This window comes from Pteropus medius, unplaced genomic scaffold, assembly GCF_902729225.1.
Source record: "Pteropus medius unplaced genomic scaffold, Ma_sr-lr_union100, whole genome shotgun sequence".
NCBI classification, from domain to species: Eukaryota; Metazoa; Chordata; class Mammalia; order Chiroptera; family Pteropodidae; genus Pteropus; species Pteropus medius.
Window position 1 is genome coordinate 4383322 of NW_024350924.1, and position 24206 is coordinate 4407527.

Below are 24206 nucleotides of genomic sequence, written 5' to 3' on the forward strand. Positions count from 1 at the left end.
GCAGGCTAGAAACCCAGAAAAGAGCTTGAGGTTGTAGCTGAAGTCCAAAGGCAGTCTGACAGAATTCCTCTTCTGGGAGAGGTCAGTCTTTTTTCTTTTAAGATCTTCAGCTGATTGGATGGGGCTACCCATATTCTGGAGGGTAATCTGCTTTACTCAAAGTCTAACATTTAAATATTAACCTTATCTAAAAAGTACCTTCACAGAAACACCTAGTGTTTGACCAGATATCTGGGTTCCATGGCCTAAACAAGTTGGCACATAAAATTAGCCGTGACACCTAGGCTTCCCAACCTAAGTGTACTCGTTGTCCAACCAGAGCCTCCAGGGCAAGGACCACAAATGTCCCCATCTAAGTAGAGATGAATGAACAGTCCCAGCCACCCAACCTTAGTGCTGCCAGAGGTAGAAAGAATGAGCAAAAAGAGACCCAGGCTGCCCCTTAACTGCACAGCGGCTGCTGTTTTTATGCCTCATTCCCTGCCTGGGGCTCCTTCTCTCTCTGCAGCCTTTTTAGCAATGTCCCCAAGCAAACGAATGAACCAAGCAGGAGAGGGCAGAGGGCAGAGGGCCGACAAGTTGTAAGATAGAAGAGATACTACAAATACTTTGGTCAACCGTCCACCAAGTCGTAAAAGAGAAACCCATCCTTCCCGCCTCACTCACTCATCTCCACCTGCCCCCAAAAAAGAATGATTTGGGTTATATGGACAGCAGCCTCCTGGAGAAACGCCAACACTATCCCTGGGCACAGTATCACGAGACAAAGAAATCTTGACAGGCTGAAATGATGGTCTGACTCTAACGAAATAAAACATAATAGAAATAAATGTGCAATCCTTCATTTAGGTCTAGAACAAAGCGAAATAAAATAAAGCACTGACCAAGAAGGATTCAAAGAGATCTTCCAGTTTAAAATCGCACCTGGCTAACATTCCCCAGTGAATCCTTTATCAACTTTCCCTCCAAAATACCCACAGAAATAGAGATGAGGATGAAAACTCACAACACTGAAAATGAAGATGGATGAATGACTTAATGACAGAATCCTGAGGGAAGCTCTGCTTTCTAAGAAGCAAGCAGAACTGGAATGAAAAACCCTTCCCAGGTTTAACCTCTGTCACACGGGGGTTTTGTCTCCCTGTGATAGAGCTGGTGCTCACCTCTTCTTCCTGGGCCCGGAGATGGACTACATTTCATGGACTGCCTTACAGCTGTGCTTAGCCACGTGCCTGAGTTCTGGTCAACAGAATGTGAGCAGAGTGACGCGTACCACCTCCAGGGCTTGCCCAATAGCAGCTCCCAAGCACAGTCCTCCATGTTTTCTATCTCTATTCTCTGACTGAATGGAGAGGGTACCAGAGACTTAGAGGAGAGTGGAGACACAGGATGGGGAGAGCACATGGGCCTCTATGAGTAGGAGAACTAGCCCCTGCCCCATGTCCCAACACCGTTGTACACTACGAGTGAAGAATAGTTTTTACTATGTTAACCAACTGAGATTTTGGAGTTGTTTGTTATAAAATACAGTTTACCCTGATACACCCACAAAACAGAGATGATCTAAAAGTTTGGAAGACATGCTATAACTGGCATTCTCCGATTCCTAAATGATTCTATTCTATTAGTGCACACAAGGAAATGGTTGTAGGTGGAAGCAGCAATAGGGAAAATCTTGGCAGCTGTACATACTGCTAATTGTAATTTTCCATTCATTCAACAAATATTTATTATGTACATACTATTGCCAGGCTCTGTGGTATGTATTGGTGGTATAAAAATAAATAATATAGACACATAGATCCTAACCTTGTATAGATGACCGTCTAGTGGAACATACAAAACATGAAACAAATCATTAGTATAAAGGAGTTTTTGAAAGGAGACATTATAGGCCACCTTGGTGGCAGGAAGATGTGTCATCTAGATGGTAAGGAAATGAGATCTAGTGTGTTTATTAGTATAGCACATTAGAAATGAGAGCAGGGGAGAAGCTGTGTCACTGAGAATTAAACTGGAAATCATATACGTTGACTTGTCCACTGACTTGCTCAGTGGACACAGAAAGGAGGCCAAGGTGGTCCACATGCCCTACCGGGAGGAAAACACCAAGCCTGGAAGATCTTGCTTCACTCAAGGTGAGCGAGAAAAAATTTTCTGGTAAGGAGCCTAAAGTACAGGGGAAAAGGAATATCAGCCAGAAGCCTCTGCGAGAGGCATCCTGTTGAACGCACACAGAGCTCTGAGGCCCAGGTGGGGTCTGGGAGGGCAAAAGAGAGAGCAGATTAATTTTCGATTTTTTTTTCGAGTAGAAATATGACAAAACTATCAAATGTTCATTAAATCATTTGTAAAAGGAGACTAATGGTTTATGATTCTATTTAATCTCTAATTATATAAGACTTATGATCTTTTTAAAACAGAAAATTAAAACTTACCATATCCAAATAATTTGTGCCAGACCAAAAATTTTAGCCATTTTGGTCATTTTAGTCATTCTACACCTCTGAAAATATGCTACAGGACCCAGAAGAAAATTTCCAGATATTTTTAATAGAATGCAAGAATACAGTGCCTCTAAGAAACAAACAAAAATCAGAACACAATGAAATAAAAACAAAATAATATGATTAACAGAGAGATGGATGGATGATATATAAAAGAATTTGAAGTAAAGCAAAAATGTTTATTAGAAGAATTAGAGTTTACTTTGGAGACAGCAAAAAGGAAGATTTTTAGTTTTATTCTAGAAAGTAGAATCAGTAATTTGAAGGACACATTTGAGAAGCACTCCCAAAACTTAGAGCCAAGGGCAAAGAGATGAAAGTGAGAAGGAGAAAAATAAAACCACAGACATGTTGAAATTAATTGGGAAAGGGAAAGAGAAGAGATTTTTAGAATTTTGGTCTTAAATAGGGGGCATCCAAAGAAAATGTTTCACTTTGATTTAAAACATGCAGTGAAATGTAAAAGCAAAAAGTACAAAAAGTATAAAAAGAAAACGTACTTTCTAAAAAAGAAATTTAAGAGTATTCAGTGTGATACTTATGCTTTCAAACACTGGAGGTGATTTTTTTAAAAGCAAACCAAATACAATACCAAAAAAATAGCAAAAGCGGTCATCAACAACCAACACACACATGGCGGGGATGGTTTTCCCTGGCTGCTCAGCCTCTGGCTCCTGCGATGCAAGCTGACGGGTCAGACCACCCTTCCCCGCACCTGGAACCAGGTTCAGCCAGTCAGATGCTCCAGCCCGGGGCTGTGAAGGTTGAGGAGTGGCCCAAAATACAGGTGCCGTCAGAGCTTATTTGGGGGTGGCTGCTAACAAGTCAAGAGTCCAGCAGTACAGTAGAAGTGACCAGAAACAGTAGAGTCCAGCAGTAGCAATAACAAAGTCCCAGCTGCCGTGTGCCCCGGGCATGCACTCCTGACCTCGGCCCTGTGTCACCTCCCACAGGCCCTGCTTAGTCTACAAGTCTGGTTCCCTGTCTTCCAGTCATCCCATCATATGTGCTTTTCCCGCTATGTTAGATTAGGTTTCTGTTATATACAAATGGGAATCCAACTGCTATTGCATAAAAACCAGGGCAGTGAATCTATGTAGATGTTACCACAATAAAAATAGATTTAAAAATCCCTTTCGAAAGACAAAAAAAAAAAAAAAAAACCCTCAAGTGGAGCTTAAAATTTTAAACTCAAGAAAGACACTTAAAATAGTTCAGAAAGATGAAAAATAAAGACTTGGTAAAGATACAGCACCAAATACAAGTAAATACAAATTTAAAAAGCAAAGGTGGGATGTTAATATAAGTTCAGATAAAAAGATTTAAGGGGCCTTAGAGGTTAAGTTTATATTTTTATTTGTTTTTAGTTATACAAATTATTATGATGATAATAAATTACTATAAAATTAAGTCAATACAGAAATATATGGAATAAAATGTGAAAGGCTGCCTTCCATCCTTATGCTATTGCTCCATTTCTGAGAGGTAACTTCTGTTAAGTACTTGGTGTGTGTATTTTTAGAACTTCATGCATGTATATACTCACATATTGACATAGATATGACTTGGGGATTGTGGTAAGTTAGAGTTGTGGTAATTGAGGTGCATCTCTGAGAGCTGGTGACAGCCTCCGGCTACAAGACCTTCAGGCCACTGCAGTGTTTGGGCCAAGGTCATGCTCTCCCTGAGCAGTGACCAGCCAATCTGAGCACGAAGGGAACCCTTGGGTCTGGCCATTTCTGACCAGCGTGGGACTCCTCCATCAGTAACCTGCACCAAATCTCCCCTACGGCTTTCTCGGAGCGCATCGCAACCTCAGGCTCTTCCTAGCCAATCTCCCTTCCTTCCCTCTCTTCTTTATAGTGTCATATCTGCATCCTGGTGTGAAGGCTTTCCCTGCCTACTCCAGCTCTCCCTTCCCTTTGTCTTCCACAAGCATACCTCCAATTAATCTCTTGCACTTCTAACCCCATTTTGGCATCCAAATGACGTATTTGATTCCAGAAGTGGTCCAAAAACACAGGGGCTGAGTGGGGCTTTGAGACTGGACCTCTCACCGCTCAGCAAGAAGGGAGGACCCTGTTCGGTGATGTGTGTGGCCATGGATGGTCCCTGGCACAAGGCAATGGCTCCGTGGCTAAATTTCACGATGGTGACTTGGAAAAACATCCCAGGGGAGGGGAACGTCCTGGCATTTTAAAGGGTATGCAGGAACAAGGCATACAAGGTCGGTGAGATTGGCTGGTTATTATAAAGTTGCATTGATGTCCTACAGAGACACACTGAATATTTGAGGGTGGTTAACAGTTAAAAAGAGCTTGAGAACCAGGGGCCCCTTTGGTGGATGTCCTCACCTCCGGCAGTGGGAGAATAGATACAACTCAGGATCTCGTAGCGAAGGTCATGAGCTTCAAAGATGATTTAATGGTTCAGCCTAGTTAGTTCTGTTATGCTGAGGTTAGGGCCCTTCTTGGGAAAACCTGGAACCCCGAAAACTGGGATGGGGCATTTTGGTGAACCCTCAGAGCCTGCAGGGTGACCCACCTTCCCTATTAAGAGCTGGGACTTCCCCCACTCTTGGGGGAAGATACTGCAGAGGCCTCTCTCATACAAGGCAGCAGGGCCACCTTTCAGCATCTGTCTCTACCTCCTGACTGTCACTGTGATCACTAGGAGTGAATCTCAGCACGGCCAGCTAGGGAAATGCTGGGCCTGAGAGGGAGGAAGGAGACTGGGGCTGTGAGAATCAACCAACACGTTCGGGCAGGAGCCAAGGGAGGATCCACAGGACTGAATTTTTAGGATTCATGCTCAAGGGAACAGAAGACTGGATAAACACGGGTTCATTGACTTTGGGGCACTCAGGAAATGAAATTTAACACCTTGGTAAAGACTTCAGGGGACAGGACAAAATATCTACTAAGGTGGCTCTTAGAAGCTTAGAAAAAGTAAAAGCCCATACTGAGCAAAGCTGAAACACATACATTGCTGCAGCAGACAGAGGCAGGGATAAAAGGCTTAAGGAAGTGAGGCCAGAAGACCCGCTTAAGGATTATGTGACTTGGGAGGACTAGGCCATCAGGAGTGAACTGCTGAGAGGGATTCCTGCATCCCTAGAAAGCTCAGTTGCGGCCCCTCTGCAGACAAAGGCTGATGGTAGGAGAGGTGGTCACAGAGCCTGGCTGCTTAGCAGTGAAGATGATGCCCTCCACGTACCATCAATCCAAGCAAGAGAAGTCCCGTGACAGTGTTTAACCACCAGAAGCCAGAAAGTCGCAATTACTATAATGATGCCAAGTCAGAGTGACAGCCAAGGGAACCTAACCTTTAGAGAGCTATGGAGATAGTTAACAGAACATGGTGCTCCTAGGGCAAAATAGATGGGTAGCCAACAAGGGCCCTGCAATCAAACAAAGATAAGAATATGTTATCAGGAGGAGGAGGTCATTTGCTCCAATAAAAGGTCATAATCCTTTGCAGAGCCAATTTTCAGATCGAGAGATTCTCTGACAAAGCGGCTGGGACCCCAGGATGAGGAAACCTGCAGCAACATGGCAAATATATGCTGTAAAGACTCCTTCAGTCCTTCCCCAAAGGAATCCACAGATGTTTACTTGAGCATCAGCTCACTGGGGAAAGGTAAATACCCAGACATTTCAAGGACTATTGGATACTAGGTCCAAGTTAACACTGACATCCAGAGACCTATAACTTCATCAAGCTCCCTGTAAGAGTAGGGTCACAAAGAAGCCAGGCGCTAAGTGCAACCTAATCCAAGTCTGCTTCTAGTGGTCCACTGGGCCCGCCCGGTGGTCATCCTCCCGATCACCATATGTATAATGGGGACTGATATAACTGTCCATTGGGGTAAACTCCACAGTGGGTCCTTGGCCTGTGAGGTAAGAGTTAATATTGTGAGAAGACCAAGTGAAACTCTCTGAATTTTCCCCCATTTTGGCCAACATTGTAAATAAAAAATAAGACAGCATCCCTGGAGGAATGGCAAGGATTAACGCCATCGTCAAAGGATGCCAGGGTGGTGGTGCCTTCCATGTCTATTAATTCTTCAGTCTGACTCCAGAGGAAACTGGATGAGTCCTGAAGAGTGACTGTAGACCCCCACGGGCTCAACCAAGTGGAAGCCCAGTCACAGCTGCTATGTCAGACGTGGCGTCTTTGCCAGAGCAGAGTGATAAGTTAGTTCTCAGGCACACAGCATGCTCCCATTAGTTTGGCAAATACATTCTTTTCTGTCCCAATCAGGAAAGACAATCAGAAGCGATTCACACGCACATGGAACAGACTGTATTCATGTTCAGTTTTGCCCCGGGGGTAGGTTACTCTCCCGTCTTCTGTTATCACATAATCTAAGGAGCTCTGGAACATCCGGCCATCCCACAGAACACCACGCCGGTCCAGTACACTGATGATATCATGCTGATTAGACCATATGAGCAAGAGGAGGCCAGTACACGGGGAGCCTTGGTTAGTCATAAACGCTCCAGAGGACTGAGGGTCTACCCTGGGACGATGCAAGAAGCTTCTGTCTCCTTTCTTCTCACACTAATAGTCAACATCGCACTCGATTCTACCGTCTTAGATATAGCCCCACTGAATTTCAGAAACAACATAAGAATTCCTGTTATCACCACTATTATATCACCCCTCTTTTGAAAGCCCGACCTGATTAAATAAGACATGACGTGCAGATAATAATAGAAATAACTAAAATTTTATCGTATGCTTACTATATTGCGGGCACTGCTTCAAGTACCTTTTGGTTTTCACGTAATTCACACAATAACCCTTTGGTTATTGGTACCATTTGGGGTGGTGCCATTATCATGCGCATTCTGTTAATCAGGAAACAGTAAAAGGTTAAATCATTTACCAAATTTACCAAATATTTACCAGAAAATAGTAAATATTGAGAAGCGAGAACATGATTACACAATGTACAGACGTCACCATTACGTCCTTAAAAAATTAAGTTGAAATCCATTAGAAAAATTAGTTGAAATCCATTAGAAAAGCACTACTAATACAAAACGCCCTCTTCCCAACCCTCTCCCTCTTCTCCAGGATGCCGCAGGAGTCATCGGGCCAGGCAGACGTTTAATTTGGTCCTGGCAAGAGGGTAAGATGTCTGTGTTCCCCATTTACTCATCCTAATCTTTAACTGCCGCCCATCCTCCCCACGCAGTCTGTCTCATTTTTACTTCGCTCCCACTTGCAATCAGGGATTGAGCCCCAATGACATCTGGAGTCTTAAGACCCAGTAATTATAGGCAGAAACAAACACTAGGCAATAAAACTTCTTAGAAACCTTTGACTGTAGATGGTGTGCATCTGTCGGGTGCTGAAAGCGCCATTCTCCAGGCTTGGAGATGTGGACGGGGAGGCAGGGTTGGCAGAAATGCATCTCTCTTTAAGACTCAGGCTTTAGTATTGAATGTGGCTGCCAGTGGGCCAGGCCCTGGATCACAGTGCCAGCATCTGTGAGTTCCCTGAGTGCCAGGCACAGGGCCCAGTGGCCTGCCTGAGAGAGGTGCCTGCTGGGGCCGCTTAGAAAGGGCTCAAGGCAACATGGGACGTTTCGAGGCCCCTGGATGTCTGTGGAGTCAGTAGCAGTGGGTAAGGGGAAGAAGGAATAAAGGGACAGCATAGTAGCTAACACTGGCCCTACCAGGACAAAATCACTGTCATCAAGGACATTGGGCCTTGACCAGTTTAACGGCCCCTGGCAGTTCAGGAAACAACATGACAGAGTCGAAAAATATTGCAGCAAGATCTAAAAACCCTGCATTCATGTCCTTGCTGGCCTCTACTAGCTATGCCCCCTTTGGTGCAGGCCTTCACCTTTCTGAGTCTGCTTGCTGTTTCAGACGGCCGTGGCAAGTGCTGCATAGGCGAGAGTTGAGGCTGCTTAGAGAAATGCGAGCGGCCTATTTCCGTGCCTTGATTTTAATTCGTTAATTTCAATTTTTTCCAGCCTTCCTTGGGAATATGAAGCCTCGGCAATGGTCTGAGGTTTGGGACATTGTGCTCTATGAATCTTTGGTATATGATTTACCCTGCCTGCTCTCCGGAGAACATATTCTGAAAGGCAGACACCTGGAGGAGGAAATCTGTCTTCAGTACAGTGGGCATTTAAGAAATGCATAGCTAGATCTGTTAACTGGACATGGCCGTTCCTTCCCCGGCTATTTCATAGGGTTGTTATGATCATGAAAAACAATAGATACGATTGCTTTGCAAACTGCAACATGCATACAAAGCTGAGGGGCTTGTTATCACTACACTGATGTTTCTTAAAATCATCTTTCCTTCCTCCCCACTGAGCCATCAGCGAGTGAGTGTAATGACGCCTTTCCCCGCGGTCCTTGTTAGGATTAAGGGAAGGAACTATGCATGGCATGTGTAAAGTACGTGGCCAGTAAATATCAGGCAAGACCACTAACTGGATTCCAGGGGCCCAGGACCTCACCGCTCCCCGCCCGCCAGAATCTCTTTTTGCTCTTCCCGTAACCTGAAGGCCTTTGCACAGACCAGCTTGGGTACCGAAAACCTGTTTCTCACTCTACCTCTCTTCCTGGCCCCTCCTTAACACCGTTCCATCTCCACGCAGGTGTTCCCAACCTGGGGGCTGCTACGCATTGTGCTTTTGGATTGTGAGGACCCTGCTCTGCCCAGAAGCAGAGCAGGAGGGGACTTTAAAAAGCAATCAGAGTCCAGCACCCATTTGTGCCCTCCATGAGGCGTGTTTAGTCACGTCAAGCCACGCCTGCACCTTCCGCCTCTTCCCACCCCTTCCAAAATGGTAATGAGTGCATTTCACAGCCAACCTATACGCTGAAGAATCTAAGCCCGTGAGAGGCCACACTGACCAGGGAAACTGAGGCAGAGTGAAACTATATAGAATAGTCAGGGAGAGGGGATAACTAAGCCCAAACAAGATGAAAGACTCTTTCCTTAATCATAAGATCACACTGCTCTTGGGGGCCCATGGGCCATGTCCAAAGACAAGACTTGGGAGTAAAGGGCAAGGCAAACGCCAGCCTTGTGCCTTTGGACACACTGGGGGCTTAAATCACAGTCTAGGAGACTGTCAAGTAGGAATGCCAATCCTAGAAGTGTCCTCGTCTCCTAGGGGGCCCGGTGGGTATGGAGCTCTTCCACGTCCTGACCAAGGAGCCCCCATCCACTACCAGGTTTGGGTTTATTTTATTTATTTATTTATTTTTTTGAGTGAGAGTAGGGAGAGAAGGGGGCAAAAGTAAGACAGCCATGAGGGGCTGAGCTGAAGTAGAAGGGTACAGGGGTAGGGAGGGCACAGTGTGACAGCCAGCAGCAGAGCTGGGGGGAACAAGGCTGAAGCCTGAACACGCACGAGCCCGCCCACTCCAGCTGCTGCCCTGTGCGCTGCCAGCATGACTCGTAAGCCACCAGACATGTCTCCTGCTGGGGGAAATTCAGCATCAACGATGTGAAGATTAACACTTGAATTTTGACATGAAGGTGACTCACCTCTCAGGAGACCAGGAAACTGGGCAAGCGCTGAAGCTCATAGGTGTGGGAGGTAGAGACAAGTAGGGGAAGCTGTTCTCCAACAATCTGTCTTCATCTTACAGCCAGTCTCCGAGGTGCCTTTGCCAGCCTGAAAATACAGGGTAATGTCCCATGTAATTCCTTTGGTTTTGAGTGATCGACACTGGCTCCGTCCTGTGCTCTTTTTGCCTCATTCACTCTGAAGACTATTTCTGCCTGGCACCCTCCAAATAGGGTTGAGCATTTAAACTCTCTTAGTTGTGAGTCCATGGGCTCTGAACTCTGCTTCCCACATAAAGGGGATGGCCAGCTGCCCTCCAGGGGGACATCAGAGCCAGGGGACAAACAGGACTAAAGCTGCCTCCAGTGACAAAGCCGGAAGCAGCCCCAGGCTCTAATCAATCAAAAGCTCTGCCTTGGGAAAGAACTTGAGCTCAAAGCCTGCCTTGAAGATCCAAGGGGCCACCTCATAAATATTCTGTCTGCATTAGAGATTTCTGGCATCAGTGTTTCATAGAAGGGCAGTTTATTTATCCTCGGTACCCTTAAGAGATCTGCGGTACGGCCTAGACTAAACAGGTGTGAGCTTTGGTCCGCGGCCCATCTTTTCAGTAAACCTGCTGTGGGGTGGGGGTAACCTCAGACTTCTACTCTCAAGGCCAAATGCCAGGGTTCTCCCCTCTCTTCTCAAGTTCTTCCTTCCTTTTCCTCCTTGTCAGTCTTCCAACATGTTCTCCAACCTTTAGACCTAGCACATGGCCGGTTCTCAGGACTACCTAGAATTTCTCAGGTCAAACTCACCCTACATGTAGTTGGAAAAGACAGTTACCTATACTGAGTGATTTCAGTTACTAAATGATCCATTTCTTGGTGGTACCTCCTGTACCCATCACCAGAGTGCCCGAAATCTTACCATTAAATGTGCATTCTAATAAGATAAGGCAGTGTGGCTCCAGGAATACGCCATTAGGGCTTGCCTGGGATGAACTCTGTGACTTACAACTTCTATCCTAGTATAAGTTTACCTTCTTTCTTCAAAACAGTGCCTGAGCATTCCCAGGTAAGCCAGAACCATAAATACATTCGGTTCTGTGTGCTACAGTAACAGGGAGGCAGAACCGTGACTAGTGGAAATTTGGGGCTAGAAAATAAAAGTTCGATTCTAATCCCACCCGAGAGAGCTTGGGCAATTCATTCAACCTCCCTCAGTTTCCACCTATAACTTCTCTATTCTAACACTTGGGAAAATAATTAGAACTTAGTAGACATACTCTGAGAACACACACCCACTGTAACAATAATGCACATTGACCATGTACCAGGTCTGAATACAGTATCTGAAAATTCTCAGGTAACTGAAACGTGGTCCTTCCATGCAAGGTGTTTCAAGTCTAGTAGGACAAATAATCAACGTCAGTGTACTCAGTACATTAATAATAGATTATGCTCAGGAGTCTAGGAGATCCAAGAAGGGCCATCAGTCCCAGATGCAGGCTATGGGCAAAGGAGTCATCTGCTGATCTGGAAGACTTAGTAGAACAGACAAGGGGAGGGGCTGAGGGAGAGGCGGAGGCGAAGGCACGCCAGGCAGAATGAATGGCATGAGCGAAAGCATGACGGTGGAATGCTGAGATGTATGTGGGCAAATGTGACCAGTTAAGGATTTCTGGAGCCTAAATCATGAAGAATAGAGTGTTAGGAAATATGGCTGAGATGTACGCAGGAGCTGAACCAGGGAGGGCCTATTTAAGAAGCTTGGAGTTTATGTTCTAGGCAACGTACCCCAAGAGGGTTTTAAGCAAGTAAGTGACAGAGTCAGTTTAACCATGGATTCCTCTAGCAGCGGTGTGGCAGGTGGATCAGAAGACAGAGCATACAAAGTACTTTGCTAGCTGATGGCGATGGGAGGTGGCACGTCCCGCCCCTCGACTTGTGGCTTAACCCGGATGCTGAGAGTCGGAATTGCTCACATGTGATGGCTGCTTGGCCACACACCAGGCTGGGGCCTCCAAAAGGACTTCTGGCAGCACCTGCAAGGTGTTTTCCCAGTAGCTTTTTAAATGCCCGGATGTCCTAAGCACAAAGGAACATCCTGGAGGGAATTCTGTGGTGGGTTGCCACAGGTCTCTCTCCTACACCATTTTGGTGAACATGTCTGTCAATAAATTGGATGAGATCTTTAGATGCTACAAAGCTGAATAAAATTTATAATGTATTATTTGATAGAATGAAGACTCTAAAAATATTCTGAAAGACTGAAACAATGGTTAAGACCAATTAGATCAATTTAACCAGATAAGTTTTAATAACTATGTCAATGTTAAGCCCTGCTTTTGGATTTCTTCAAAACCGATTGTATAAGTATGAGACTTGGGATACCTGGCTTGATGGCAGAAACGTTTTTTTGTTCATCCAATGCTTACTGAGAACCTAATATATGTCAAGTCCACAGCCACTGAGAAGATAATGGTAGCTGAGGCTGCTCTGACAGCATTGTGGAATGCAGAAAAGGGGCTGTGATGCCCCCCTCCCCCGCCTTTGCTCTGTGCTGCTCAGACTACACACAGACCCTGCTCCAGCTCCAGCCAGGGCACTTGTTGATGAAACAATTGCCAACTAGAAATTATTCAGAAGACATTCAGCACGGTAAGGGTCTAGAAAGCATGTCATATGAAGAATGACTGAGGAAGGTAATATTTAGTTTGGGGAAGAGAAGGCTTAATAGGCAAACAGTTATTGTCTTTAAATATCTGAAGATACAACTGTAGAGCTTTCCTGTTGTTTGTAGACAATTATTGGTGTTTATGTATTGTGATTTCTGAATGTTGGAGGAGTTGTAGAGAAGAGAACCAACACCTATTGGATCTAATGCCATGGGCCAGGCACTTGAATACACTTGATTACTTCTCATAATAGCCCTGCCCAGTCTTCTATTTTACAGATAAGAAAGACCTTAAGAAATCTGCCCAATATCAGTTTGTAAATAGCAGGACCAAGACTGGTACTGAAGGCTGTTTGTTGCTCTCATAGAGCATACCTTTGTCTTCAACTGTACCTTCCCTATGAGTATGTTTGATCACACAGGACACCCGTGATGGATGCGCATCCAAAAGACCATCGCCCTACATGAAGAAGAGGGCTCACACATTCAGGAAGAATCCCTCTACTCGTTGTGCCAACTTCCACAACCTGCCAACCAACTAGATTCCTTAGTCCCAAATCCAAAAATGAGTCAGGGACCCTCAGGCTCTTTGGTGATAGTGGCACAAACATGGGTGCAACACGTTACCAGGATCTTAGGGGCCCGTTATAATCACCTCCCTGCTCACTTCCACGTTCTCTCCTCTTGACGTCCGGCCCCCACTTCCTCCCCTGCCCTCCATGCTGTCAGCCAGACCACTCGCTCCTTTTCCATCCAGGCTGCTCCCACTGCCTAAAACATGCTGGCCACACTCCCTCTGTCTGCCTGGTGCCGACTCGACCTCCAGATCTGAACTCATGTGTCGTTGCCTCCGGATGACCCCCACCCTTGACTGGCCTCAACGTCCTTCTCACGTACACATGCTGACCTGTGTCCGTCTCTCTCCTAGCACTGAGCTCACCCTTGAGGCTACTCTGTAACCCCTTGAAGGTGGGGACTCTGTTGTGCTCTTTTGTATCTCTAGGGCATAGCACAGGGCCGATTACATAGTACTTTTGAACAAACGAATGACTGAACAAATGAATGGATAAATAAATATGGGCTTTGAGGTCATTCAAATCTGAGTTTTGAGACAGGCTCTACCACTCACAGATTGTGTTAAAACCTTAGGCAATTTACTCAATCTCAGAGTTGCAATGGCCGTATCTGTTAATTGGGAATAACAATACTATATCAGAGGGGTTATTATGAGAATTTAACACATAAGTAAAGAAACTGGCCCATATGGCTTATGCAGAGGTAAAAATCATGAGAACAATAGAGTATAATATTTTTAGAGTCCAACCTGATCCACTCACTGAAAAGTTTTCTTATTCTAGAAGGCATTTTTTTCAATGCCAAGAATTACAAAAATATATTAGAGCATTTGACTCCGTCCTCAGGAAAAGTCCAAATAAACACTCGGTGTCCCACACGGGCGGCAGAGGCAGATGGAGCAGGCAGACTGTCCCGAAAGACCACGAGCCCGTCCGCTGACCTTCCCTAAGTTCCCTGAGGACCCCGGTCTCACCGGCATGATCTGCCCTTTCTCCCCGCTCGTGTCCCCAAGACTCAGGTGTTGCTCTTGTCCCACTCCTTACACCTGTAACACTCGGCCTCTCAGCCTCTCGGGTGTAGAGAGCCCCCTCTGTTACCTCGATGACCACTTATCCCCCTGCCCTGTTGGTCCCTTTGTCTGCTTCTCTCCCTCCCTCGGCTGTAAGTAATGTGAGCAGAGGAAAAACTTCCTGCTCATCTCTGCAGGCCCAGCTGCAGGCCCGGCCTGGAGGCTGTCAGAGACGTCAGTGGGATTGCCTGACCGGCACCCAGCTGCTCTTCGCCTGGGAGCCCGGCCACAGTGCTGCTGGGGCCCCTGCCTCGGTCCAGGTGTGGGCACTTGACCCATGCTGGGCCTGGGTCCCCTCTCTGGGTTTTCAGACTTAGAACAGAGAGCACTTCAGAGCCAGGCTGCTCTGGTGACTTGGAGCTCAAAGCCATAAAACTTAGGAGCTCGAGGCCATGTTTCTGACGTGTGGAGAAAGCCTGCCTAAGACGAAAAAGAGTAAGAGAACAGGGTGAAGCGTCGTGGTGGCCGAGGAACCTGATTCAACGCGTCCCCAAAGCTCAGACACTGCTGGCCCCTGGCAGCGCAGCCTTTAAACAGAGCAGTGACTGAACAGACACCCTCAAAGAGAATGCATATCGAACGTAGACGGCACAAAAGACAGACAGAACCATCAGCTGGAACCAGATGACAGACCATCTCCTAAGATGGGAGTCGTGTGAAAACCAGCTTTCTCGTCCCTTGGGGAAAGAACTCACCTTTTATTTCACACAGTCCCTCAGTGAGTCCCCTGGAGAGTGAGTTGCCTACAGCAGACACCGCCTATTACAGCATTTTTATAAGCTCTGTCCCTTCTCTGACTCGCCCCACGGTCCCCTCAGCCTGCTCCCTGAAATCACCTCCCAAAAAATTCTTTGCACACTCTTCCCTCTAAAAAAATTCTCTACGAGGAACACTGTAAAAAAGGGTGCTGAGAAGAGTCCCCAAATAAAACACTCATCTCTTTTCCCAAACCACCACGCAAACAATCATTCTCCTTGCTGACTGTCTGGTGACTTCAAGAATCTCTAAATATGTAAATACACTTTTGTCAAGTCATTAAGCTTGTAGAAATAAGAAATTAGCATTAGCATGTTGAATCACTTAGGTGTCAGTAGCTAATATAGCTAATTGACATTTAATAAGTCTTGCTATCTAATTTACTATGAATTGCATTAAATGTTAATTAATTGCTTAGTTATTCTTTACACAATTATTATATGTTAATGTGTGTTTAATAGCATATTATTTGGGTGATTGTCCTGATGGCAAACAAGTTACCTGTTAATTCTGGTTTGAACAATTAGCGGATTCGGCACACTCCTAAAATCATTCTCTTAATCAATTACTAAATTAATAATATAATTTAGAACCCCTGAAAACTGATTATCAGCGTACTGTGCCACAGTCCCCTAGTTAAATTGGCAGAGCTTTCTGGGGTCTGTTTATCTGCTATCAGCATCAGTCACATATAATACTATCTTTACCAATGCTTTTCGGTGATTTCCTGGCTCTGATAAGCAGGAAATAGTACACCTTATAGCGTGTGATTACTGGCCCATGTCTAAGTCTCAGAAGGCTCCTTAGCAGAGTAATATGGCTGACGCAAAAGCTGATATGATTATGGGAAGCATGATGTCTAAAACGACGGAAGTCATCGTCCTGCTCTGCTTTGTGCTGGTCCAGCCACAGTTAGAGTATTTTGTCACTTCTGGGAGTGACATATTTAAAGAGATATGACTTATTTCATATGAAGAATTGGTAAAGAAGCTGTGGCCGTTTAGGCAGATCTAAGAGAAAACTTCTGGGATGACAGAATCTCTCCCTTCAAATATACGATCAGGTTTGTGGAAGATAAATTCATTTTTATCTTTTTTAACTTATCGACTCAACTGAGAGTGCTAGTACCATAAATTTGAAGCGAGAGGGGACTGATTTTGGACTCAGTCGGAGCTGTCTAAGGCTGGAATGAGCTGCCTCTTGAGTTAATGAGCTCCCCGTCACTGGAGGAGTTCAAGCGTAGTCTCGGCAGTCACTTATGCCGAAAGGATTCAAGCTTCAGATGGGTGGCTGCAGGAGGTGACCTTTCTCATCCCTCCCAAGGCTGAGCTTCCACGATTGTCATGATAAATTGCTTGCTCAACCATCTCGCTGGCCTGGATACGGTCTTGAGCCCACATCATCTGGTTCACTTTCAAGTTTAAGAAAAACCTCATGAGTGTGCGGAAGCACTTTGAGCTTAATTCTGATTGGTTGCCTGGCTTTGAATGCGATCTAGCCATCTCCGTGGAGAAAGGCAGACTTAGGAGGACCATTGGACTCGTTGGTTTCCCCTGGTTCCACCTCACCATGGCTTCTCTTCAGGTGTCCTCCAGCAGCCCAGGGTTGGAGGCAAACGCTTAGAAGGGATCACTGGAGCCAAGATGGGACAGAAGAAAGGGCAAGTGCCTGACAGGAAAATAAACTTAATGAAGTTTGCAATAGACTACGGAAATATCAGCTGTGTGATCAAAGCAGAAATGAAGCACAAGAAATTATTAATTAAGATTCTCTCGCTCTCTCTCTTTTTCCATTTTCTTCTTTGTGGTCGTGGCACCAGCGGCGGTAACTACTCTCATTGCTCCAGCCTTTCAAGAATTCAAAGGCGGCCTTTCTTTCTCAGATTTCAAAGGGCCTTTGGGGGTCAAGTGTCTGGTGCAGTCACTGGCAGGCCCCATGCTGGAGTCCTGATGTTCTGAGCTTTGCGCTCTTGAGGGAGGGGGAGGGTTCCCTCCTGCCCCAGCACACGGTGTTCGACCCCAGAATGTTCTTGCGGAGCTTCCAAGCCCGACTCAAAGCTCCTCCCTGCCAGGAAGCCTTCTCTCACTGTGACCGCCTGTCCCGCCACCTCCTTCTCTGCGGTCATGCTTCCAGCCTGCTGGTCCTTACTGCTGGATCAGGGCACCGGGTTTATGTCAGCTATTTTGACCTTGAAACTATTCCTGGACTTCGAATGTACATATCTGAGCAAAAGTAACATTCAAACTATTTAATAACTAGTACGGTAATATAAATCAACACATAAATCAATATATGAATTTAAAAAATTTTAATCTATTCCCTGTTCTCTAACTAAAACTGCCTGCCACGTGATGCAAGTTGTAATACAAGTCATTCATCAATAACATCCTATTCATTTTTTGATCTTTAAAAATTGTTGATGTGACCTTTTGTTTGATTCAGCTGTCACTAGCTAAATGATGGCCCTCTCTGACTATGATCAGATGTAGGAACTGCATCAAACCCTTCCAATAATTTTTCTATTCAATTGCTAGTCAAAAGGTCCCCAGGGTTGGGAGCTTCGTGCAGAAGTCGCACCACGGCTGGGTGTGACCCTAAGGCCAACGCTTCGCTCGTGGCCCAAATCCAGGCACCTGCCCTATGTCCCTCTAACTACGCTGCCACTAACCCCACCCACCCTGCACCTGCTCCAATGCCCCACCAATGCTGGGCCACTCTGGAAGAGGGGCGAAGGCTGTACCCGCTCCCATAATCTTGGTTGGCTCAGTCACTGCTGGGAGTCCCCCATATTTGCTCCCCACTGTTTCCAGACCACATTACCAGCCACCGTGGCCACCTCCAGGTAACATCAAGAAGCTTATGGTCTCAATCACTTATACTAGTTAGCAACTGGTATGGAAGTGGTTTACTACCTCGACAACTGGTTCTCTGTACTGATGCCTTCGCATACCTGCCTCCCTGTGTATGCTGTCACATCCATAACAGCAGTTGTTCTAGAAGGCATCTGCCCCTTTCAGTAGAGACAGTGAGTCTGCAAAGGGCCCCACAATAGCAATAAATGACACAGCTGTTTTGCCAGCCCATCAGGCCCCCGAAATGATCCCCACATTCTCCCTCTCCCAACACACCTCCAGATGAGGGAAGGGCCTGGTCTCTAATCTCTGCCTCCCTAACAGAGATTGAAGCACCAAGCTGACTATATATTTCAATTTAAGAATATAACATAATATAACTCCATGGTTCTCTTCCCAAAGGTGTTGGGTAACCAGAGGCCACACAGACAGGGTAGCCCCAGGTCCTGCAGAAATTTCCACTCACTCAGGAGATTTATGGAGGCAGATGGCTATGTGGGGGTGGGAGGGGCGGGAGTCAGGAGCAGAAGGAATGACTTATGATGGCTGTCTACACTGGCAGGCCCTTGCTGTTGGAAATGGCTTTCTTGTTGCCCTTGTTGATTGAAGCCAGAACAAATGTAGAAAGATGAACTGGGGGTTCTCATCAGCGCTGAGATTTTCTGAGGCGGACATCATTAGCAAGAATACTTCCTCCTCATGCACAGCACTGTCATCAGAGTCCTTGGCGGGAGCTGAGGGATCTGGCGGTTCCAGGGAAGGGCTGCGGTCAGTGGTAGGTCAGGATGTGAAGGACAACGGGCAAATCCAAAGCTATTATCTCCTGTTCCCCTCAGTTCCCACCTCTGTCTTCAGAAAAACTGGCCTGGGCAATTAGCTTAATGACATGGCAGGAAACAGTATTTCCAAATAGCGAAAACAGCTGGGCTGTGATCACTCTGGTTGCTGATGTGAAGCGTGTCAGGCGGCCTCAGCAATGGCACAGGGGCTCTATCAGGGTGGCACACATTTTGGGGAAGTGCTGTAATTCAGTCCTGACACCTGGATCGATGGAGCCCATTTCGGAGAGCTGTCAGGGAAGCCGACAGGGTACTGGGCTCACAGGGCTCCGTGCGCCGTAGCGGTGACGTGGATCTGCCCTGCCCCCACCACCCTCGGCCTTGCCTGTTCCATCCATTGAACACAGTGGCTGAGGATGGGCTTAGGAATCAGACATGGGCTCTAATCCTGGCTGCACCACTCCTTCTGTGTAATCCGGGCAAGCCGCTCATCCGTTCACTTTCCTCCTCTGAAAACATGGTAAAGACAATCCAGGTTCTGTGGGCGTGAAATGGAAAGAGATGATGAACGTGAGGGTTTCAGAACAGCACCCAGCACCCAGGAAACCCGAGCTGCTGGGGCTCCGTAGTTTGCTCCCTTCTCTCTCCTTTTCTGTTATTCTCTTCTCTTTTGGTCTGTGCTTCTGTCCCCACGTGTCCATCACTAAACCACTCTCGACTTCGGTCTTTGTCAGTTTGCCTCTGTCGTCAGCTCCCTCTCTCTCCTCTGGGTTCTGCTGGTCTCTGTCTGGGTCTCCATCTCTTCCTCTGCCTCTGTTTTCAGCTATTCAATATTTCCTGTGAGTCTAGACTTTTTTCCCATTCCTCAAACTTGGAGCATTATGGCATTGAAAGGTTTCAAATCCTATGCAGGGAAAATGAAGTCTCCTGAATGGTGATCACCACTACCTGGGTGAAGCTTGAGCTATGAAATCCGGAATTTACTACTATAATTATCCCTCCTGAAGCTGAGCCAACTTGGCTGGGCTGTCAGAGCAGCATGCCGGTCAGGAGCCAATTGCCACCCCCTTATTGGGCATGGCCAGCTTTCCAGCCCTCTGCCAGGTGCTAAAAACAGGCAATGGGGACTCAGAGAGCTAAAAATACATTTCTTACAATATGGCCTTCCCAAGCCCCACAGACCGCAGGCAGCAGGGGCAGGGGATTCAGGAACCCTGGGGTCCGCAGCTGCATGACCCCAGCGGGGCAGGGGGAGAAAGAAGAATGCAGATGCCAGGGGCCTGCAAGCCCATCAGCCACTTGGGAGCACACGGAAGGCCACGTTCAGTCACAGAGCCCTGGGGCCACAGGCCATACACAGGCAGTGAGCTGGTTCACGGCCGGCGGATGGGAGGGAGGTCGCCTGTGAGAGGCCGGGTATATCCAAGGATTCTGTGGCAATCATCTCCTGACCCCGATCTTCACTCTCCCCCTAAGGCGACAGCTGCCCCCAATCTGCCTCTGAACTCTTCCGGTCCACAAACTGATGCCTGCTTGTCCCAGAAGGAAGAGGTTCCCTACGCCCCAACCCAGTCCCCAAATGCCCAGCCATCGAGAGCCGCTATCTTCTCCAGTCCTGTGAGGCTGATGTTCTTATTTTCTTCATCTTAGGATGAGGGAACGGAGGCTCAGAGAAACCAAGTATCTTGCCCAAAGCTTCTCAGCTCATCAGTGGCAGAGCTCAGATTCCATTCACTTTCACCCCAAGTACAGCTCCTCTGCTCTGTCTTCTCCATCAGTGATTCTCCACTGGGGGTGAGGGGACAGAGGACACTTGCCAATGTCTACAAACGATTCTGGTGGTCACGACTGTGAGTAGAGGCCAGGGATACTGCTAAATGGCCTCCGAGGCACAGGACAGCCCTTCCACCATAACGAGTGATCTACAACAAAATGTCAAGAGTGCCAAGGGTGGGGACTCATGCTGGACCTCATGCACAGAGGAGCCACAATCTGAGTGGCCTGAGAGGCCGGCGAACCTCAGTCACGTCAGGATCACCTGGAGAGCTCGTGAAAATCACACACTTGAGCCCCACCTCACACGCCCACAATCTCTGAGACTGTGGTGGCCTGAGAATCTGTATTTTAGCAATCCGGCCACCCCTACTTTGACATACTGCAAATACTTTCAAAGAGAAAAGTTGCAAAGGAAGGGCAGGTGCCAGGTCCCTGTCAGCTCCAAATAGCACCCTGGCACAAGGTAAGCACTTGGAAAACATTCCCAACACACACACGCACACACAGGCACGCACGCGCGCACGCGCACCTTGCCCCCACACACACACACACACACACACACACACACACACACACACACCCCACCCCTGAGAGAAACCAAGGAGCCATGTAGCCACAAAAGGTAAAACTCCCGTGACCAATAGCATCAATTTTGTGGCCTCTCTGACCTGCATATCAATTACCTAATAAATTGCTCACTTTGACCAGTGGTCAATGGAAGTGTGAATCAGTGTGTCTTGCTCCCAACTCCTCTTCTTATATAAACAAGCCAACACATTGCACAGATGGGACCATTTGGGTCAGCAGCTGAAGTAAAAATGAATGAAACCACAGGTGCATTGTCAAGATTAATATGCAGACAGGTTTGGAATTGGAGTGGTAACAGGTAACATCATACCTGGGTAGGGAGGCAGAGTTATATGAACTGACTAAAGACAAAGGGAAAACAAATGGAAAGTGAGAAGCACCAAGGGGAGCTGCAAGAGTTTGTGGGCTGAGTGACTAAGAATTCAACCCAGCCCGTCACCCAGCCTACCACTGGGCTCTTTCTTCCCCATCATTCAGGAAACATCCCCAAGACTAAGCTCCTAAGCACCTGGATGGACGGTACGCTCTGCACCTATTGTTATCAATTTGGCTCATCAGATGTTCACTCGGACAAGAAAGACAAATGAGACACCACTGCAGGAAAGAAAAGCCATGCTCTCTGAGCATCTTCTCTCCACGGGAAGGTTTATCACAGGAATCAAAATTAGGAGAGCAAGCGGAGGTCTGGGGATAGCCTGGCCTGGGTCAGGAATAAAGAAGCCTCCCTCCCTCCTTCTTCTTCCTTCCTCCTTCTTCTTCCTTCCTCCCCTCCTTTCCCTCCCTCCTCATTTCCTCCCTCCTTCCTTTCTGCTCCCTCCCCTCCCTCCCTCCCTCCTCCTCCTCCCTCCTTCTTCCTTCCTTCCTTCCTTCCTTCTTCCTTCCTTCCTTCCTTCCTTCCTTCCTTCCTTCCTTCACTCTTTCCTTCCTTCCTCACACAAATTTGGTGGCTCTGGTGGAAAGCACCCTCCACTCAGACTATTAGAGCAAGGACTTAGTGAGCTTGGTTTCAGTCCGAGGTTTGAGTTGGTGGCAGCTTTGCTGTTGTCTCAGAATGCCAGCCCTGGAGGTACAGCAGGGTTCCCTTTATAGGACTGGGAGTATTACTGGATAGAGATGGGTGACCCTCAGAGACGGAAAAAAATGAGTTTATACCCACAGAAGAAGATATTTGTCAGGCTGACAAATTGGGAAATCTTAACAGGCCCAGAATTCTCGCATGAACAGTTATACGAATAGCTCCTGTATCATCTTGCTTGCTGAAGATTTCTACTGTATGCCAGGGTATAGTGGGTGCTCAATAACTATTTGTTGAATGAGTGAATGAACCCTCATTACCAATGGACATAAAGAATGATGGGTCCTTTTTCCACAGTCGAACTTCCATCATGTTCTCTTTATTCTCATATTGGCTATTTTATGTATCTTGGAAATCCAGAGGGATACCCAAAATCTAATAACTTTAAAAACCCCAACATCCATAGAGGCCAGCAACTTACAAGATGACTTCCAAGCCTTTGTCAGTACCTGTGGCCTGTGGTCAATTGGTGGACTTGATGTACCTTCCCTTAGATTCCAACTTGCATGGCTTCAGGTGATGGGGCCAGGCACGGATCCAAGCTAGGACATGCATGCATGCAAAAGAAACCTTACTGAATTTCTTGTACTGAAGCCACAGTGCTGGACGTTGCGTGCAATGGTGAGCAAAATAATGATCATGACCTTTTTTCATCTAAACTACATTCTAGGAGAGAATATTAATCAAATGATGATGAAATTATAAAATTCAACTGCGATAATTGAGCACGACAGAGCGGGATACTGAGAGTGCCTGCCAAAGTTGACGAAAGTCTCCCTCGAAGAAGTGCTACTTTAGTTGAGAGCAGAAGGGTGGGTAGGATTTAAAGATGATGGCGTATGAGGGTATAGTTTTCTGCGTAGAGGTCCAAGACTTTGAAATAAGGCCAAGGAAGAGAGGGTGCCCGTGCAAGGCAGTACGATACACTTTCATGGGTGGGATCACAGAAGGTTTCTCTCCCACTGAGTTTTCTCTCAATGGCTTTGGCTAAAATAAAACCAGTGTGGCAGAAATGGAGAGAGTAAAGAGGGTGACCAAAAGTTGAGGTACGAGGGACAAACGGCCATAAAAAAAAACAGGATGTCAAAGATTGAGAATTTTATTCTGAACTCAAGGGAAATCCAGTAAGAGGTTTTAAACAAGGGCCTGATCGGAGTTGTGCTTTTTTATTTTTAAAGTTTCTTTTGGTCCAATACAGAGAATGCCTGGAATATTGGGAAAGGGGTAAAAATGGCTACTTAAAAAGCTATAGTAGTAATATAGTCAAGAGATGGAATTAAGGTAGTTTGAACTAGGGGGTGTCAATGAAGACAGAAGAAGTCTGATGTAAGAGATAGTCGGGAAGTAAAATCTATAAATGTGATAATGGACTAGATGTAGGGAATAAAAGAAGGGCAGAGGTCAAGGCTGGCAGAAAGCTCACCGCTGGACAGAAAAATGATATGCGGAACACTGGACAAGTACCTAATTGGATGAGATGGGGATGGGTGGGTGGGAAAAGCATGGGCTTTGTTTCGCTCCTCTGAAATTAGAAGTGACTTTGAGACAAAAAATGAAGAAATCAAGTAGGCCACACTGGATCTGTGGGTCTTAAGCCCAGACAGAGGAGTGGGATGGTTTGTGGACTGGATTCATCCATGTGGTCACTGAAGGCACAGGGGTGGTTACACCTGCCCACTGGGTCACCTAGGGAGACGGCACAGAATGAGAACGGCAGAGGCTGATGGAATCTGGCAAGGATCGGAGGAGTGGTTCGAGGGAGAGGAGAACTGGGCATGAGGCATCAATCAGGTTCTCCCTCCCACAGAGTTGGAGTTGGGACTCGGGGATTCGAGTTCATTGGTTTTAGGCACCAGAACTCAAGGAACATGGGGAGCAGGGCTAGAGGGCCATTTCCGCCACATGCACACTGCCAGGAAAGCGGTCTACAGGGAGCTACGTGGGTGGCAGGATAGAAGTAGAGAAGAGGCGACTCCTGGTAGATAAAGAGAGGGGTTGTAGGGGCTGCTTCCAGCTCC

General features: G+C 46.7%; 1 long non-coding RNA gene across 1 annotated transcript in view; it reads right to left on the reverse strand.

Annotated features, from left to right (window-relative positions):
* Positions 1-24206, reverse strand: part of LOC120585037 (uncharacterized) — a 240904-nt gene that overhangs the window by 46973 nt on the left and 169725 nt on the right. Inside the window, exon 6 of the long non-coding RNA XR_005648197.1 lies at positions 10035-10164. This is a non-coding gene — a long non-coding RNA (uncharacterized LOC120585037). The remainder of the gene's footprint in view (positions 1-10034; positions 10165-24206) is intronic.